General features: G+C 38.4%; 1 long non-coding RNA gene across 1 annotated transcript in view; it reads left to right on the forward strand.

The window, feature by feature from the left end:
* The window catches only part of LOC110210100 (uncharacterized), a 100,652-nt gene extending 79,508 nt beyond the window's left edge, over nt 1–21,144 (forward strand). Inside the window, exons 3-5 of the long non-coding RNA XR_013484607.1 lie at nt 5,446–5,521; nt 9,248–9,297; nt 20,390–21,144. This is a non-coding gene — a long non-coding RNA (uncharacterized LOC110210100). The remainder of the gene's footprint in view (nt 1–5,445; nt 5,522–9,247; nt 9,298–20,389) is intronic.
* Nucleotides 21,145–21,484: the final 340 nt, after the last annotated feature.

The raw sequence follows: 21,484 nt of genomic DNA on the forward strand, positions 1-21,484 counted from the left end.
TTCCACTAAGTTTTTGAGCAGGGGCAGTAACATCAGAATTATTAGGTTTACTTTGAGGAATCATACCCATTTGAATATTTATTTTTAAAAATGGTGTGATTATGCATGAAAGTATTGCCTTCATTATAGTTTCTGTGTAAGACAAACATACTTATTCCAGTTACGCTGCCATTGCCAAAATATTTTTTGGCTTGCATTTAGTGGAGCTAAGTAGATGATGCACTGGATAAAACACTGGGCCTATAGACAAGAAGACCTGAGTTCAAATTTCAGCCTCAGATCTACCCCAATCAGACACTATTTGAAGTATTGTGTCCAATCTTGGGTGCCATATTTTAGTAAAGATAGGTCACACTAACTGTGTGACACTAGGCAAATCACTTAACCTCTGTGTGCCTCAGTTTCCTTACCTGTAAAATGACAATAACAATAGCCTCCCCTTCCCAGGGTTGTTATGGGGATCAAATGGGATAATGTTTGTAAAGTGCTTTACAAATGATAAAATGCAATATAAATAATAACTATTATTATTATCTCAAAGGATCCTCAGATATAGTAAGTATAGGAGATTTTAAATGGATTCAAAGTCATTATATTCAGAACAAGAATTAGAAGTTATAATAGAGATACGGAAGATCTCCTCTCTCCACTTGGGTTAGAACATGATATGGTTGAGACCGAAGTCACATATTTGCTTAGCACACACTGTGCCAAGGCAAAAGATTATTTCTTTAACCCTGGACAACTGTTTGCAAATGCCACAACTGCTCAGAAGGAAGACTGTGAAGGAGGATGTGGATCAATCAGAATTATTGGAATTATTGGAAAGCCATGAGGACAATGAATCAGTAGCAACTACCTCTTAGTGAAAGTTTCCTTCACTTAACAGAAGTTAACTGAAAGTGAGGTGAAATCAAGGTTGTTTTGATTTGCTTTTCTCTTAGTGATTTGGAGCATTCTTTCCCATGGTTGTAAATAGTCTGGAATTCTTTGTTTGAGAGCTATGTGTTCAAATCTTTTTATTACTTATCTGAGAGTGACTTTTAGTTATGTATCTATGTGACATATATATCTATGACATATATACATAAAAAAGATTGATGTGTAGACAATTAACAGATGTATGTGACATACATGTGTCTGTTAATTGTCTACACATCAGTCTTTTTTTAGACAACTCCTCTTTCGTCATCTTTATCAGAATTCTGTCTTAGGCAGCTGCCTAGAAACATCGAGGGGTTAAATGACTTAGCCTGTGTTAGTCAATACATGTTGGACGAAGGACTTGAGCGCAGGTCTTCCTGACTCTGAGGTGAGCTCTCTACCCCTTATACTACATCGCCTATTATTCATGAAAAAGTTCATCTAGAAAACGTCAATAACTATGGATCCATATCCTTCCCCCTGTCATCTCTATAAGTCTTTATGAGAATGATCTACATACATACTGAAGGTATTTAGTGCAAGTATCAGAAAGAAAAAAGCAAGATTTTACAACTGATTTTCTATAGTAGAATACATCTTCAGTCATACAATTGACTGAAAAGCATAGAGAATACAAGATCTCACTGTGGGTTTTTTTGATTCAATAGAACAAATTACAGCTCCAATGGCATTCTCATTCATAATTTAAGATTTTAAGATTCCTTGATAGATGCATCCACAGAGACAACTTCATGCAATCACCTCTGATCTTCAATACCAAGAGAGGTAGAACATAGGGATTGTTTGCCCAGAGTGTTTGCCCCATCATGTAGACTAGCCAATGCACAGCCCAAATGGCCCTGGAATTTTCCATTAGTGATGACATCCCCCAGATGCATCTCTTTGTGGGTAACATTTTGCTAACTGTCCCAAGCCCTGGAGTATCACCATAGCCCCAGAACCTTTTCCATAAGGTCTATGACTGTTTCAAATAATTCAGACTAATAATCCACATAAGAAAAGCTAAATGAATGAAGACTGCCTGTTGTCTAACCTATGATATACAGTTAGATAGACATCTTTGCTATGTATAATCTGGGGCAAAAACTGCAAATGGACAATGGGCTAGGCCCAGAATTGATTAGAAAGGTAAGAGTGCTCTGGATTGCACTTGGAAAATTGTATAGTACTTCTGGGGCAGCTAAGTAGTACAGTGGATAGAGTGCCAGTGAAGACTCATCTTCCTGAGTTCAAATCCGGTCTCAGACATTTACTAGCTGTGTGACCCTGGATAAGTCACCAAACCCTGTTTGCCTCATTTTTCTCATATGTAAAATGAACTAGAGAAGAAAATGACAAACCACCCCAGTATCCTTGCCAAAAAACCCCCCCAAATTGGGTCATAAAGATTCAGACACAGCTGAACAACAAAACAGCACTTCTAAGAATCCTAAATTGGTCCTTGATACACATTCATTGAAACCCCCAAGATCTTTTTAATACCAACACCAATATTCTTCTGGCAACACCACATGGCTGTGAATTATAGAATACCACAATCTCAGTACAATTAAAATTGTGGATGACCCAAAGTGCAATGGAGAAGCATACGGTGGGTATAAGCAAACTGCAGTACATTGCCAATGATGATTAATAGGCAAGATGATTGCTTTTATGTACATGACAGAGCTAACTCTGCCAACTCCTTTATTTGCCTCTCTGAGGAGACTCTGTGAACATTCCTTCCATGTAACAGAATCTTATTTATGTACTTCTGGCTTCATTTGTAGTAATCTCTCATAGGGAAATTGAGATACCTTTGATTTATCTCACAGGACTAGCTGTGGATCCTAAGAAGCAGAGATGAGGAGGAAGAACATTCTAGGCATGGAAAACAGATTAGGTAAGGGCATTGAGGTGAGAGATAGAAAGCAAATAGGCCTGTCTGGCTCAACATAGAAAATGTGAGGAGAATGTTATCCATCTGGAAAGATAATTCAGATCCAAATTATGAAATTCTAAATGCCGGAAAGAGGAGTTTACATTTTATACTAGAGGCAATAGGGAGCCACTGAAGTTTCTTAAACAGTGGAGTGACATGGTCAGACCTGTGTTTTAGGAACATCAATGTGATAGTTGTGTGGAGGATGAATTATAGAAAAGAGAGACTAGAGTATGGGGTTAACCTGGAGATCCATGGATAGTTTTCCATGAACTTAGATGGGAAAAAAAATACATCTTTACTAAACTCTAGCTGAAATTTAGCATTTCCTTCAATTATGAATTTAAAAAAATTTCTACGGAGCCCATATGCTTCACTAGATTGACAAGGGGTTCTATGAGACACACACACAAAAAAGGTCGAGAACCCTAGACTAGAGGCAGGGAGAAGGAGTCCATTACAATAGTCCAGATGAGAGTTTATGAGGACCTATACAAGACTAGTGGCTATGTTGGTGAAATTTATTCTTTACACATTTTGTATGTACTATACTTATCTGTGCATACATTGTGGGAAAGTGCAATCTCCTTGAGGGCAAGAACTCTTTTCCCCTCTAGACAACAAGTCAAGTCAACAAGCATTTATTAAGTGCTTACTATGTGCCAGGAACTAGCATTTGACACATGGTAGGGACCCCACAAATGTTTGCTGAATTCAGTGAAATTGAATCTATCAAATGAAAGAATTGGACTAAATGATCCTAGCTGGGATCAGGGGGTGGAGGGAGAAGTCATTTTTAGCTCTGAGGTTATCATCTCTTTGAAAATCAGTTTTCTGTGAAATGGAAATGATGATATATTTACTATGTACTTTATGGGGTTTTTGTGGGGAAAACACTTTTAACCTTTAAAGAACTACATAAAGTGACCTATGATTCCTCCACAAAACAAAGTTCATCATCATCATCATCATCATTATTATTATTTAATCACCAAGAATTTATTTAGCGCTGCTACATGCCTGGCACTCTCCTAGGTATTGGGAGTACAAAGATAAAAATCCAAACAGTATAGATGTAAAAACAGATACCAAGGGGGAAACCTCCCTCCAAAGTCATCCAGAAAGTCAAAAGGAAGAGCTTCTTCAGTCTCAGATCTCTTGCATTCACCTTAGCTAGTTGCTAGTTCTATTCAAACTCTGAATAAAGGTTCTGACTAGTATTTTACCCAATTTACTCCTGATGTCAAAAATACCCAATGACGTGATCGGTAGATTCATCCTTCTCAGTCTGATGTATGTAGTGCCCGGTAGAATCGTGCTACCCTTTGAAAGAGAGGGAACCAGAGCAGAAGCCCAAAGGGATGGAACTACTGTGGGGGCACCAGCACATTTTTCCCCCTTCTTGGTCTTGGCAGTTCTACTCGGTTGCCAGCAGCAGACTGAAACTGACAAGTTGTCTTGTGAATTGGAGCACAGCAATGGGGGGGGGGCAGAGGAGGGAGAAAACCCACTAGGGAACAGATGTGATGGAGTGAGCAAGCAGCAGAGGAAAGGCAAATGGGAAGGAGATGGAGGGGGAAGGGACAATGACCCAAAGAAAGGAAAAGGGAAGAAAAATTAGAAAAGGCTAGGGTCAAAAAACCCACTGGGCAGAAAAATAGAAGACTTGATGAAGAGTCAAGTAGAAAAAGAGAGACAAATTTATGAAGTAGAAGGGAAATAAAATCTAGAGAATGCTAAAGAGACAAGTCCTTGTTAATAATAAAATTAAAGAGCATTTTTGATTTATTAATAATTTATAATAAATAATTGTGTCTAATAAATATCATTAAAAGGCATTTTATGGATATCAAAATAGATTTCACATTGTAAATAATGCCCTCTGTTCTTCTTTTATGTTAAGGGCTATTAGACATGGCTGGGTATGGAATTTCCCTCTACTCACCACCTCCCTCCATATAGAATTCTTTCTTCCATCCAGAACTATGTCTTCTTCCCACTGTTCTGTTGCCAAAAGGGGGACAATAGTAAACACATTTTGCCTTCTAAGCTGAGAGCTCCTAGGAATGGAAGGGCTAGGAAAGAGAGCAGCATCCTAGGCACCCTCAATCCCTGGGAAGCACCCTTGCTTAGAGGGAAGAGGAGGACGGGGCACCCCGTCTCTGTATAAATAAGTCTTTCTTCACCTTTATGCACAATCCTTTGCTTGAATGTGGGCAACCGAACTCTACAAAACTGTGGTAAACATAAGGATGAGGGTGAGGGTGGGGTGAAGAGGGCAAAAAGACTCACTGTTCTTCTATTCTTTTCCCCATCCCCAGATGCCATCCTCCCTACTCCCTCTTGGGCACTCCAGCCCCTTGTGTTCTCTTCCTATGATTCAGTGCTATTTTTTCTGGGTCCATAAGACTTTTTCCTCAAAATGAGCAATTGATCATTATTCTACCCATTTTAATTCCTACATTTGACAGCAAATGCCTCTTCAAAGTAGTGATTTTGTAGTTAATTAGTATCAGGACTAGAAAAGGAAAAAGAAAGAGAGCAAATAAGATTAATTGAAGGATATTCTTTATAATCAGCCTAGGTCTCAGGAGGACTACAGGTGAGGGGATGTCACAAATTCTCAAGTCTGGTCAGATCAATTCACTGGGATTGGTAAGTAAGCTCCAAAGATGGCTTCCAAGATTTCTCTTTTTATGGAAAAGATCCTATCTCTGATGTGTATGAGGGATGTTCACCAGTTTTCTTCACTTCCCATGAGTTCTAAGGTAGTGATTGATAAAGAAACAAGGCAATTTCTGGTACACCCTAATCCCAGATTTATACTTTAGGTTTTTTAGCATTAAATTAGTTTAAAGGGTCAAGAAAAGAGAGAAAGAAAGAGGAGGAGAACCTAACATCGCCATACCTAACTTAGTTGGGCCTCTTCTCATCTGGGCCACTCTCATGACATTGGCTGAACTCTAAGAAACTTTCCCAGAACTCAAATATCATTTTTTTCAGGATTTAATTTAATAGTTTTAATAGTTCTGCACTTAGTAAACTCTCTGACATCACAGAAAGAACTTCAGTCTTCTAAACCCAAAGATCTCACTGAAAAAGTCCCATGATATCAAGTTCTCAGATATCAAGCTCTACACAAATAGTCCTGAGCTTATAAGGGCTACGTGGCAAAATAAAGAGCAAAGAAAACAAAGTTTGTTTATTGCCTATGTTTCTAACAATTCTTAAGTTTTTAAATTTTTATTTTATTTTATTTCCAATTAACAAGCAGTTATTTTCACTCTCCCCAGCCACCTCCCTTTCCCCTACTGAAAAAAAGAAAAGAAAAAGAAAATTCTTATAAGTAAGAGATGCGACAGGAGTAGGAAAGGAGAAAGAAAGAAAGTAAATAAGATTAATTGAAGGATGTTCTTTATAATCAGCCTAGGTTTCAGGAGGACTGAAGATAGGGGGATGTCACAAATCCCTAAATCTGTGTCAAATCAACTCACTGCAGTTGGGAAGGCAGCTCCAAAGATGGCTACATAAATACATATATACATATATATATATATATATATATATATATGTATATACATATTTATATATATACATATATGTATATATATATATATATATATATATATATATATATATATATAGAGAGAGAGAGAGAGAGAGAGAGAGAGAGAGAGAGAGAGAGAGAGAGAGCGCAAAGGCTATTAGACATGGCTAACAGTAGAGTTTCTCTCTACTCATTCTAGCAAACAAATTCCCATATTGGTGGTGACCTGAAATGTATGTCTGCATCTTAAGTCCATCACCTCTCTGTTAAGAGGTGGTTAACATGGTTCTATGTGGTCCTCAGGAATTGTGGTTGTCATTGCATTGACCAGAGCTCTTCAGTCTTTCAACATTCTTTTGTATTTATAATGTTATTATTGTATAAAGTGTTCTAGCTCTGCTTACTTCACTTGCATCAGTTCACACAAGGCTTCCGAAGTTTCCCTGAAACCATCCTTTTTGTCATTTCTTAGGGCACAGTAGTATTCCATTATGTTGTTCAGCCATTTCCTGATTGAGGGGTACCTCCTTAGTTTTCAATTCTTTCCACTACAAAAAGAGCTTCTATATATTGTTGTACATATGGGCCCTTTTCCTCTCCCCAAGCTTTTTTCCAAACTATAAGGCACACAGCTGGCACAATAAATAGGTTAATATTAACCTATAATAATATAAGCTCTGAAACCTCCTAGGGTTCATTAAAACAAAGAATAGAATATTACTGTAACTAGCTTGATGTCAACTATTGCTACCTCAAGTACTGAAAGAGTCACAGGGAAATCTAGAAATGTTGCTCTTCAACTATAGAATATAAACAGCCTCCATATCCTGAAAGTATATACTCTGCCTAATCTCCTCACACTGCAATGATACTCTGGCTTGTAGCTCCTTCCTCTGACTGGTTAGTTCCTTCCAGAGCCTCCATTTAAAAAAAAAAGTGCCCAAGAGGGGAGCAGCTAGGTGGCGCAGTGGATACAGCACCAGCCCTGAAGTCAGGAAGACCTGAGTTCAAATCTGACCTCAGACCAAACACTTGACACTAGCTGTGTGGTCCTGGGCAAGTCACTTAACACCAATTGCCTAAAAAAAAAAAAAGTGCCCAAGAGAGCCATGTCTTCCTTCATTGTTCTCCAAGCTCCATTCCTCACTCTCCAGACTGACTCTCTGACCATGGCCCTCCCTCGAGATACCTTCTCCTTCCCCTTTGCCCTGTTCCCCTCCTTTTTAAGTATTGTCCAGCAGAAACTGGTAACATCAGGGAACAGAAAAATACTAAGAAAACATCCCAAGCCAGCACGAGCTATATTAATTGGGAACCTGAAGCCAGATCTTGACTCTAGCCTGTCAGAACAGAGCCATCATCCAAATATCATTGTACAGGGAGATGGGGCCCAACTGTACACTTCACAGAGGACTGGGAAGACACAACAAGAGAAAGACAACTCCTCAGCATCAGACCTCCTCCGTGTGGAAGATCTGAGAGAGCATAATCTCTAGCAATTCACTGGGGCCACAAGGCAACAGCAGGAGATGGAGTCAACTTTCAGGTGGAGACCATACAAAGAGAAGATGACAGACTGGAGAAGGGCTGAGCCTGCAGTGAACCACCAAGAGACAGGAGACAAGGATCAAGGCAGAGGGTAGGGCCTACTGGTAGCCACCCCAGTTGGATTGTCAATGGCAGCCACATCTAGTCTGTAAAGTGGTTAAGAACTAATGAAGCCTTCCTAAACCATCCAAAAAGACAGAAGGGGACTGGCCCTAAACCAAATATATCAGGAGAAGTTTGAGAGAAATTGAGGTTAACACTAAAGGAGAACAATCTCCACGTCCAGATTCTACTTCTAACTTCTGTAAGACAAGTTTATAGAAGGAGCAAGAGAAGAGACAGAGGTGAGTTTGTTGGTTTGGGACTTCTGAGGAAGGTGAGAGATTAAATTTGGGAAAAGAAAAATATGGAAAATCAAAGAAAACTTGAATATAAACTAAAGAAGTTGAACTAAAGGAGAAAAGCGCAGTCTAAAGGAAGGAAAAGGATGAAGGTATACAGGCCAGAAGAGAGGAAAGAAAGAAAGAAAGAAAGAAAGAAAGAAAGAAAGAAAGAAAGAAAGAAAGAAAGAAAGAAAGAGAGAGAGAGAGAGAGAGAGAGAAAGAGAGAGAGAGAGAAAGAAAGAAAGAAAGAAAGAAAGAAAGAAAGGGAAAGAGAGAGAGGAAGAAAGAAAGAAAGAAAGAAAGAAAGAAAGAAAGAAAGGGAAAGAGAGAGAGGAAGAAAGAAAGAAAGAAAGAAAGAAAGAAAGAAAGAAAGAAAGAAAGAAAGAAAGAAAGAAAGAAAGAAAGAAAGAGAGAAAGAAAGGAAGGAAGGAAGGAAGGAAGGAAGGAAGGAAGGAAGGAAGGAAGGAAGGAAGGAAGGAAGGAAGGAAGAAAAAAGGAAAGAAGGAAGAAAGGGAAGGAAGAAGGGAAGGAAGAAACAATGGATGGAAGGAAAGGAAAAAGAAAAGGGAAAGAAGATATTTGTCAAGTCAAGGTAAGCAAAACAAGCTGATAAATAAAACAACACAGTAAATTGTTAAGTATAGTACTGGTGAAATATGAAGTTTGTGAGAAAAGGAAAAGGAAGTCAACTTTGCTATCAAGTTAAATAATGATAAAAGGCTCTGTGGGTATTAATGAATGTTTAGGAGGTGAAGTAGAAATAGCCACAAGTAACTCAAAAAACAAGATTAAGAATCTCAGTCAGGATGAAAAGCAAGGGGAAATATTGCATAACTTAGACTGAGTTTGATATTTGTATTTCTAATGTAGCCCGAGTAACCATGATCTATCTTCTAAATGTAGGTTTGCATTTCTCCTAGAAGGGACTTGATGAACAACTCTCTACACATCAGGTAACCAGGGACAATTAAATGTTCATTTCAGAAATGGAAATAGGATTTCAATGGGGAAAAACAAGATTTAAAGTAGTCAAGGGAAATCTTTATCTTAGTCAGTAGGTGGAAAAAAATGAATACCTCCAGAGGCTGATGGAAGATAAGGGTCAACTGTGTACTTAGAGCTAAAAAACAAATTTGGCCTCTTTCAAAAGAAGAAGAACTGATGCAGAGTGAATTGAGTAGAACCAGAAGAAAAATTGATAATATAACACCAATATTATAAAATGAATTATTTTGAAAAACTTAAGAGCTCTCATCAACTAAATAATCAACCATGATTTCCATGGACTGATAAAGAAGAACGATGCCCACCTCATGACAGACAGATGAAAGATTAATATGTAGAATAAGAAACACACTTTTGGATGTAACCAATGTTTTTCTTAACTCTGCTTATGTAATTTCTTTTTTCCTTCCTTCCTTTCTTTCTCTTCCATGAATAGGAGGAAGGGGGAAAAATGAATGCTTGATCATTGAAAAAAAAATTTAATAGCAGGAAGCTGTATGCTCTGATGAGCTGCTTGTCTTCCAGAGAATGAAAAGTAGATCCACAGGTCCTGTCAGGTGAAAGATCAGCCAGTAAGGGTCAAAAAAAGAAGAGAAGAATAATGGTGGTAGGTGACTCCCTTCCAAAGGGAACTGAAGCAGCTATTTATTCACCTGATAACATTAGAAGGATCTTTTGTTTTTCTGGTGAATGTGTCCAAGATGTTACAGACAATCTCCCAAGACCTGTCAAGACAGATGACTACTACCCACTTCTGGTGATTCACACGGGTACAAATGATATTGCCAGAAGAAGCCAAGAAAATATTGCCAAAGATTACAAGGTCTTACACCAGATAATAAAAACCAGAGGGACACAGGTTGTGTTTCCTCGCTGCTGCCCACTGAAGACAAAGGATGCAGAAAAGAAAATTGATTTGGAAAGTAAGTAGCTATCTAAGAGGATGGTGTCTGAGAGCAAGATCTGCATTTCTGGACTGCATCTTAAAACATAGAGATGATGGACCCCACACCATTGCTGAATGGTCCCTAACAAAATCTAGTTAAGAAAACACCCAATGTTTTGTAAATCTAATCAAAAAGCCTTTAAGATAAAAAGGATTGGAGGGGGGGGAAATGACCTATATATATATCCACCATGCTGTATACCAAGAGGGAAGAACAGCATTTAAACCCAGAAGTTCACAAGCAATAAAATCCAAGAAAGGAGTCAGTAGTAAAACTCATAGCCTCAAATGTCTGTATTCAGATGCCCGAAGTTTCAGTAACAAGTAAGAAAAATTGGGAGTCCTAATGCACAAAGACAAATTTTACCTCGTAGATATCATTTCCATGGCTGGAAATCTGAATGCTGATACCATATTCAAAAGAAACAGGATGAGTAAAAAGAGGGGTGGAATAAAATTGTGTATTAAGAAGATATACCCTTCTTAGCCTATATAGCATGGTGGTACATTCCTGTAATCCCAGTTAGCAGGGAAGATAAGGCTGCTGGGTCTCTTGAGCTCAGCAATATTGAGCTTCAGTGGGCTATGTTAATCATGTATCCACACTGAGGTTAAGATCAATATAGTGAGCCCCCTGGACTGGGGCAAACTAGCCTGGGTTGGAAATAGAGCAGATTAAAGCCCCCATGCCAAACAGTAGTTGGATTGGACCTATGAGCAGTCCCTACATTCCCAGTTTGAGTGATATGGGGAAGCCCAGCAATTTTTTTTTAAAAGTATACTTTTGTAAGGAAATCCAGGAACCAAAAGAGTGTCACATGGTAAAAGTCATTTGAGTGAAGATTGATGGAATGAAAAACAGCAGTGATTTTGATCATTAAATTATACTACAAACCACCTAGTGAGACAGAGGAAATAGATGAGTTTAAGAAACAGATTACTACGTTAGTACAGAGACATAATGTTGTAATGATCTATGTAATTGAAGTATGTAATTGGAGTTTCTCTCTCTCTCTCTCTCTCTCTCTCTCTCTCTCTCTCTCTCTCTCTCTCTCTCATTCTGTTACTCTCTCACTCTTTCTCTGAAAACCAGAGAAACTAATCAAAAGGTGAAGGAATCAAAAAGAGCCGATTCTGGTATTGAATTTGAGTCTCATAAACTGGGAAGAAATGATTGCTAGAGTAGAAACAATGGGAACCTTAATGGAAAGAGACTGCCCACTCCTCGAGGTTGTGATAGAAAAACAGGGGAAATCTTGGCATAGTATGACATACACCCAGATTTGGGAAAAGCAGACTTCAAAGAGTTCAATAGAATCAATCAATCTGCCAATAAGCTTCTAGACTAGGTAAAATCCCATGGACTAAAGTTCTGGGGGGGAAGTTGGCCCAGTATAGATGAGAAACTTGAAAGAAGGGAATTCTGAAGGCTCAAGAGGAAATAATTTTGATGAGGAGGAAAAATAAGCATCATCTGAAGATACAGATGCCCTCTCACCTCCACTTCTTGGTTTCCCTGACTTCCTTTAAGACCCAGTTCAGATTCTGCCTTCTGAACTTTCCCCAAGCCTCCCAGCTACTAGTGCCTTCCCCTTTCAGATGGCCTTCAGCTGCTCTGTGTACAGCTAGTGTGTACCTAGTCATTTGCATGTTACCTGCCCTCATTAGAATGTACATTCCTTGAGGGAAGGGCTGGTTTTGTTTTCCTTTTGTTATCCCCTCAGTTTCACGTGGTGTCTGGCAAAGAGTAAGAACTTTAATGCTTGTTAGATGCTTCTTAACTAACTTACTAAGGTCTTTACACTGGGAATTCATGAACCAACCTTAATTTTTTTAGGGATATGTATAAAAAGGAAGATGTGATGCTGAGATAATGTCAGTGATATTTGAAAAATAAAGGAAAGTTCCACAAAACTAGAGAAGGGTGAATATCCTAATTCCCACAAAAGGAAAAAAATAGTCTAAAATCATAGGTCAATTAGCTTGACTTCAATTCCTAGGAAAATTCTAAGACAAATCATTAAAGAGATGGCTAATAAGCATCTAGAAAAGAAAATAATCATTACAAAGAGCTAATATGGCTCCATCATGAGCAAATCATACCAAAGTAACCTTATTTCCTTTTTTGACAGAGTTACTAAACTAGAAGAATAGGGAAATGCTGTAGATATATGTAGCACAGTCTCTGGGGGGCTATTACCCCCACAGAAAATGACTAGCTACTTCTCCCCTCAGGGATTTAGGGATAACTCTGAAAGATTGAGAATGTCTTTCTAAAGCTATTGCTTATGAGCCCCTAGTAGTGGGCTTTCCCCATTCATTATCAGTTGATATCCATCACCCAAAAGGAATTAATTAGCTTTTAGAAATGGACATTTACTAAGGTGGTATAATAAAAACAGTTGATACCAAACATTCCTCCAAAGTAGGGACGCACTGTCCCCTAAATATGTATGGGGACCAGGAGAAAGTCAGCTAAAGCTTAGAGATTGCATGTGACAAACTAACAGCTCATTGTTACTGGAAGACTCCTTTGCAGGATCCTTGTGTACTTCCCCTTAAGCACGGTGCTGCATTCTGCTAGGATCTTGAGCTGCTTTTCTTAGCACATCTAGTTGGCTCCCAATACAGATACTCCTATCCAACACCACTGTACTGGGGACACTTCTAGGATACCTATGGGAAATTGAAAATCTTCTGACATTTTGAAGTTCCCAATATCATCCTCTTGTCAGAGAAGGGGAAGAGACAGCTTTTCTCCTCCCTCCACCCCAAGTGACTCCTTCTAAGGAGCTTGGCTGAAACTGTTCTTTTTAGGCTGGCCTACTCCTAGAATCTCTAGTTCTGAACTAACCTGCTGTTTTTATTGAAGGTCCACAAGATGTGATCAACTCTTCCACCAATTCAATACACTTCCTTTATAGCATCATTTTATTTCATGCAATGGCTGGCAGCATTTTTCTTCTTCCAAATTAATTAAGAACTTTTCAAATTTAGTTTAATACCTTTGATACCTTAAGGTATCAAGGCATACAGCCATCTTGTTATTTCAAGTGACATGGGGTGATCTGGTTGATTAATGCAATCAACCCCTACTCTTACACGTGGTTTACCCAGATTTTAACAATGCATTTGATAAGGATCTCATATTGAGGACATTTTGATAAGCTGGAAAATGTCCAGAGGAGGTTGGCCAGAATTGCAAAGAGTGTTGAGTTTATGGCATATAAGAATTGATTGGCTGAGAATCTCATGCCCAAAAGGCTGAGACCTTCTCATTGCCCGCCTGTCTTTACAGGCATCACCTGGCTGAGAATCTCAGGCCCACAAGGCTGAGATTTTCTCATGCTCGCCTATGTGTTTTATCACTAATAAACTTTTCCTCTGGCTAGAAGGAAAAAAAAGAATTCATTAAAGAAATTAAAGACGTTTTGCCTGAAGAAGAGAAGATCCAAGGGAGATTATAGTTGTCTTCAGATACTTGAATTTCAGATACTCAAAAAAATTCTAGGATTCTCTTGAATCCCCCAATAGAAATTAGGTACCTTGAGGACAGAGAATATTTTGTTTTATTTTTGTGTGACAAAAGTTAATAAGGGAACTTCAGATCCACTGAGTCCAGAGTTGCATGGATGAAATTATTAATGTAATATGCAGGTACCAGGTAACAAGATTTAATGTTCTCTTCAGACCTTTCATATCCATTTGCATAGGAAAGAATCAGGAAGTACAGTTGAGGTTTGGCAAAAATAATGGTCTTGCCTTATTGCCTTCTCTTTCTCTACTCTCTGACCTGAGCAAACAGGAAAAAATAAGAGTTTAAAAGTTAAGGATCTAACCCTAGTTGAGAGATTCAAGACATTCAGATCATAGGATCATTTCTAGCAGAGTGTAGCTTAGGGATGAGAGGAAATAGAGGCCATTCCCTCTCTCACCCCTCAAACTGCCATCCAATGTTATCATTGTAGCCGAATATTATCTTGTAGCAGAAGCATATAGCTGAATCCACCTATAGGGTCAAGTAGTCAGGGGGAGGAGCGAGAGTGCAGAATCTGGGGTTCAGACTACTGCTCAGGAGACAGGAAGCCTCAGAACTAAGACTGACCTAAACCAGGAAGGTTCCTGCTAATCCTAGGCTATGGATTTCATTTCTTGCCTTTCTTTTAATTATGAACTTCATTAACATTAACAAATATAATCATTTTCATATATAAAGAAAAACAGAAAAAGAGAATCACATATGAAACCATGAATCTCTAATTATGTACTGCTTGGTGGGGTGGGATATAAATATATACTGAATTTAACATAGTAATTCCAATACTATCCTACTGGTTTGTAGCTCTTTCTAAATTTCCTCTGTTCTCTTCTGTTTATTTTATTGATGTTTCATTATTTTTTCTTTCTTTGTATTTTTCTTTTGCATTTCATTATTTCCACCTATAACTCTACCCTTTCCCCCTACACACACACACATACACACACACACACACACACACACACACACTCCAACAAACAAAATAAACACACTGTCTTATAACAAATAAGTGTAGTCAAGCTCTAGCTCATCTGTTAAGAGGTAGGAGAAATGATTAATCAGTTTTCAGGGGGTATGGTTGACTGTAGCACTAATGAGAGTTCTTAAGTCTTTCAAAGTTATATTTCTTTACTATGTTGTTGTCATTGTATAAATTGTTCTAATTCTGCTCACTTCATTCTTTGTTAGTTCATGCAAGTATTCCCAGGTTTCTCCAAAACACTCCCTTCCATCAAATATCCTATTACATTCATACACAGTACCATATTTTGTTTAGTCACTCCCCAATGGATAGATAGCCCCTTAGTTTTCAGTTCTTTGCTATCACACACACACACACACACACACACACACATACACACACACACACACACAAAACTGTTATAAATGTTTTTGTAAATTTGGGTTCCTGCTTTCTTTAACTTATCTCTTTGGGGCATAGGCCTATTTGCAGTAATAGTGATACTACTATGGTAGTGATTGATAGCGGTACCATTGGGTCAAAGGATGTGCAAAGTTTGATGACTTTGGGAGTATATTTCCAAATTGCTATAAATAGCTGGACCAATTCACAGCTCCACCAACAATGCATTAGTGTTCCTGTGCTCTCACAGCCCCTCTAACAATTGTCATTTTCCTTGGTTTTCATGTTTGCCAATATGACGGGTGTGATATGGAAATTTAATTTGCATTTCTACTGGTGGTATGGAGAAATTTTTCACATAGTTGTTAATACCTTGGATTTCTTCCTTTGAAAACTGCCTGTTGCTACCTTTTCACCATTTATCTGCTAGGGAATGGCTCTTGTTCTCATAAATTTGAATCTGTTTCTTTTATATACTGGATTTGAGCTTAGTATCAGAGAAATTTTGTGCTTTTTTTGTTCTTCTGTTTCCCCATTCCTGAATGAAATGGAAAGTTTAAAAAAGCAAAATGTGCCATATTGTGGAATAACCAAATTAATCCCTCTTTAATGATAAAAACTACTATTTTTAAGCCATAGAAATAAAACTGAATTTGAGATATAGAACATTAATAATAATAAACTGAACAACCAAGACCAAATAATAAATCAACATATAAAAAAACACAGGTATTGGGACATTAAAACATCCTAAAGACTGGAATCTTACTGAGGTCTTATCTTAATTATACCAGATCTTCTATACAACTTTTGCTTAGATACAAAATAGGGATTGGGGAAGAAAGAAAGGCAATCCTTAAGTTCCAGAGAGCTTCAGCTTCTTCTAGAAAGCCACTGATATCCTGAGGAGTCTGAAAGAACAAAGGAAAATTGAAAGTGAGCTGGACCTAGATGTTCCTGAGATAATGGAGTCTCCTCCCCCTCCAATTCTCTCAGACAGTGAGAAGGGAAGGGTGGCCCTATTGATCATGTCATATAAAGAGGTCTACTGAAGATAAAGTAATTAAAAAAATTTTTTTCCCTTCCTTTCACCTTTGGACTTACTGGAATTCTGAAAATTTTCACATTTCTCAATCATAATCTTCACATACTGCAGTTGTTACCCATTTCAGGACCCAAAATTGGCTGGGAATGGGGGAAGGACAGAAATGTGACAATTCAAAGGAATTTCACTCAGCCCTCAATGTTCCCCACAGTGAAAGGTCAACTTCCTCTTTAGAGATCTTTAAGGGAAAAAAACCAGGGCTTTCAGTGATGCTAGGGCTCATCAGCCAATGCTGAGAGCAGAACAAGAGGAAAAGACATGATCCATAGCCAACAGTGGGCACTGGAATTGAAGATCCTCTCTTCCCTTTCCCATGATAAATGGCTCTTCAAGAACCAGGAGAACACAGCCTTTTCTCCACTCTTATCCCCTTAGAGGAAATCCCAAGCAAAGATACTTGACAGCCTTGAATAATTTGACTAATCACTCCTAGTTGCTTAAGAGAACAAATGGGAGGGAAGGCAATTGGAGTCATTTTGGACTCCTAAACAAAGAGGAAGTGTTTAAACTTAAGAACTCTGATCAATGCAATAAACAACAACTAAGGCCAATGATCCTTCCCATTTCCTGAAAGAGTGGTAACGGACTCAAGATAAAGAACGAAGCCTACATTTTTGGACATGGCCAATACTCGTCATTCAGTTATTTCAGTCATGATCCCATTTGAGGTTTTCTTGGCAAAGATACTAGAGTGGTTTGCCATTTCCTTCTCTAGCTCATTTTACAGATGAGGAAACTGAGGCAAACAGGGTTAAGTGATTTGCCCAGGGTCACACAGCTAGTAAGTGTCTGAGTCCAGATTTGAACTCAGGTCTTCCTGACCCTAGGCCCAGCACTATATCCACTATACCAACTAGCTTCCACTAATGACCAATGCAGGTATTCATTTTGCTTGATTATGCGTATTTGTTACAGGGATTTTGTTTTTCTCTTTTCTGTTGAGAAGGGAAGTAAAATAGTGAAGGGGGAAATGCTTGTAAATTGAAAATAAAATAAAAGTTGCATTTTAGAAAAAGGAAGTGGAAAGTGTTCCCCTTAGCATATGATGCAACCCTCTCCCAGGTAGTTAAAAGGGAAAGGATGTCAGGATTTATAATAGCCACGTGAGAATTTGGTGTCGGTGACAAGGTCTCTTCAGATTCTAGAAAATGAGGGAGATTGCTTCTGGGCAAGCTGACAGGGCCAGAAGCCATTGGACAGATCATAACCGGGGGTCTGTGAACTTTGATAGGAAAAAAAAATTGCATCTAAATAAACTCTAACTGCTATTTAGTATTTCATTCAATTGTCTAAAAATGCACATTCTAAGCAGGGGTGCAAAGGCTTCGCCAGACTGCCAAAGCGTCCATTGTACAAAAAAAGGTGAAGAATTTCTGCGAAAGCAACAAGATTCAAAGGAAGAACTCATGAGGCTTTCCCTCTTAATAGTAAAGATTGTGCCCAACAAGAGAATATTTTAGTTTGGGGTTTTTTCCTTTAAGAGATGGTTGAGGTTGGAAGGAGGGGAGTTCAGGGAAGAGGAAGAACCTTGACTATCCAAATGATAAGTATGGCTGAAATGAGAGAGTAATACATAGGGGCCCCTGTTAGGGGTAAGGAGGAAGTGGGCAAGAAAAAGAGAAGATGGGAAATAGAGGATCTGTGTCCTTGGGTATCATATGGAGGGCCGACATCTTGTCAAGGCATGTATGGATTTATGAATTTACCCTCTGCACCCCCACCTACCGGCCAAACCCTGCCTTCTTTTTGAACTACTTTTATTTTGGTAATTCTTAGTCACATAACCTAACTGGCTTTCCAAAGAAGCAAGCAATATGTTGCATGTAATTCTTCTGCCCAGTATAAAGCTGATAAGCAAATAACTAATTCAAAAAAATAATAAAACAATGCATAATAAAAAGACTTCTACCTAGCAGCTGTAAACTTGTGGCTCTACAGATACAAGAAGTTACAGACTTAAAAATGACTTCAAAACCAAGTGTTCTAGAAAATGCAGGTCCACCCCTCCTTTGAGTGGACTAAGGAGTGTAAAGAACCCAGCCCAGTTCAAATTCAGTGCTGGACTTGAGCATCCACCAGGGCAAATCATTAAGGCACAAACTTTTGACCTGGGATTCATGGAATGGAGAGTGGACTTTGGATCTAGGTGGACTTGAGAGAAGACAGATTTCCTCATTTTAGGCTATCATTTCTTTGGACATGACCTCCAACCTCCTCTAATTGCACCAAGATTATCATTCATGGAGCAGGGTAGAAATGCCCAGTGACTATCCTGCCTCCTTCACCTTGAACATGGTACCTCTTTATTGAACCTACAACTATTGTCACTTGCTGTAAGCATTCTCCAGCCAAATCCCCATGCTCTGATAAGCAAGGTGGGAAGGGGCAAATGGAGTGAAAAGAGTGCTAACATAAAATGAGTGGGACTTAAAGAGAGTAGATCTTTTAATCAACTAGACTATGTCTACAAAAACTTTATGATGAGATTTTTGTGGCCTATTTATTGTTTATCTATGAATCCCTCCTCTTTTCTGGCTTCAGTTTCCTCATCTGCTAAGCTATGGAAGCACGGTGTTAAGTTGTACCATCTATAAAATCTCTGCTTTATAGAAGCAAAAAGGTAGTGAAGTGGATAAAACTGTTGGACTTGAAGTCAAGAAGGCCTGAGCTCAAATACTGCAACAGACATTCATTAGCTGTGTGACCCTGGGCGGGTTAAGTCACTTATCTCCCCTCAGTTTTGCTTCAGTTTCCTCATCTATAAAAGCACCTACTTAACAGGATTGTGAGAATCAAGTGAAATAACATCTGGAAAATGCTTTTCAAACCTTAAAACATTATACAAACATTAGCTATTTTTCTTCATAACTGTACATCTAGGGTTCCATAATGTTATCATCCTATGACCAAATGGTCCCTAAAGTCCCTTCCAGTTCTATACTAGATGCAGTATTGGATTTTTTTATCTGGTTTATGATCCTTTTTCTTGATCTCTCCATGTTATACAGGGTCATCAGTACCCCCTGTCAGTAGCCAATCCCCATCTTTTGTACCAGATGGGAGAGAGAAGGTCAAAGAATAAAGGTATAACTATAGAGATTCATGAATTTCTCACATTGCGTAAATAGCTATGACCCATCCCCCTCTTTTATGCCAATTGGGAGACTGAAGTAGAGAGAACAAGTCAAGGAATAAGGAGCATGGCTATAGGGACTCATGAACTTCCTACATTGTCCGAATAACGAAGAAAAAAATCCCTGTCCTTTCTCTACCTCTTAAGAACACTGTGAAGATCAATGAGATGATGCCTGAAAAGTGATTTGTACTCCTTGGAGCAAGATGCTAAATAAATCCAGGATAGGCAGTGACCATTATCTTTGCAACTTCAATTTCTAACCCTGCCTCAAGGATCAGATCTAGTTTGAAAAACAAAAATGGTTCTATTCTCAAAGAACCATATCCTCTTCTTTTTCATCTGTGGGTTTTTGAATGGTGACAAGGGGCCCAGATACCATGGCAACATGAGCTGTGGAAAAACCTCAAACAAAAAGTGGAATTGAGAAGAACATATGGAGACAATGACCTCAGCGTGCTTTGTGAGAGATACCTTGGTGGAGGCAAGGGGACAACAATCCCTCCACTGCATCCCCACAATGCTGGCTGTAGCTAACAGTACCTTGATTCTTAATATGGAATTGCTGACTTCATTCTTCAAACACACTTCTGGTAGCTGTAGGGGATGTGGGGAGAATGGGACTGGAGCTAGCTTTATATCATTATACTCTACAATTTTTAGATGAGTTTCCCCCTCCTCTTTGGAGTCTCCTCTATTGTTTATGCTGGTATACAAATAAACCTGGTGTTCAGGAGGAGTTCACATCCAGGAAGGAGGGCAACACGGGAATGTGACTCCCAAAGACCCAAAATCACTTGGAATAAACTTATAACCTCATTGTTAATGGACATGTTCATACAGAGGTGAGATGATCACACATTAGGGATTTTATGGAAAAGATTACTGGGGTAGGAAGTTGCATGAGATGATCTGTAAGGTCACTTACAACTGGTGTTTCCATTATTCTATCCAGTGCAAAAGCAACTTTGAAACATTTAATGACCAGCCATCATTCCAGAGGCTAATGATGAAGAATGCTACCCACCTCCAGTCAAAGAAATGATGGACTAAATATGCAGAATGAGACATATACTTTTGGACATGGCCAATGTGGGAATTTAATATGCTTGACAATGAATACTTGTTACAAATTTTTTTTGGTAAGAAGGATGTGGGGGAGATGAGAGGGAGAGAAAATAAATGTTCTTTAAAATTTTTTAACTTAATTTTTAAAAGAAAGATTTAAGAACTCTGATTGCTGCAATGTCCAGGCAAGACTGGTGGAGTGATGTTGAAGCTACTCATTTACAATCAATAAACTCAGGGTACAAAATGATACATATGTTTTTGGACATGCCCAAAGTATAAATTTGTTTTGCTTGACTATGCATATTTGTTACGTGGGCTTGGTCTTTTTTTTTCTAATGTGAGAGAGGGGTGGCAGTAAGTAAGAAATTAATCTTGTTAATTTTTAAAAAATGAAAAACTTAAGAACTCTGATCAATACAATGCTCAGCCATGATTCCAGTGGCCTGATGATGAAGGGTTTTCTTTTTCTTTTTCTTTCCAATGAAAGATGAATCAAAGGGAGAGGGAGCTAGAGATAAGGAAGTCCAAAAAAGAAGGAAAAAAAGAAAATAAAGGAAAGGGGGTCATTGAAGCATTTTAATGCACATACAAAAACAGAATGAAATCCAGAAAGAATCACAAATAAGCAGGACAGCTTTGAAAATTACTTCTTGAATTTAATATCCATTTTAATAGAAAAAACAAGTTATACACCACAGAAATCCACAGTTTCATGTATAAGCCTCTTTTAAAAATTCTACTATGCATATGGAAATGATCATTTCATTTGATGATTGTTAAGTTAAAAAGTTTTTAAAATAAATTTTAAAAAACAAAAGTGTAACCACATTCTAGTTAGGAAATGTTAGGAGAGACATTTGTACATAATCTTGTAAATCTTAACTCTTAGCTCCCAATCTCAAACTGCCAGGTAAGTTCCATTCTGAAATTTATCAGAGCTGCCAGTTCTGAGTAGCACAGAAATGGCAGGGGCATGAGT

Source organism: Phascolarctos cinereus, unplaced genomic scaffold (assembly GCF_003287225.1).
Source record: "Phascolarctos cinereus isolate Bilbo 61053 unplaced genomic scaffold, phaCin_HiC Scaffold_2;HRSCAF=192, whole genome shotgun sequence".
NCBI classification, from domain to species: domain Eukaryota; kingdom Metazoa; phylum Chordata; class Mammalia; order Diprotodontia; family Phascolarctidae; genus Phascolarctos; species Phascolarctos cinereus.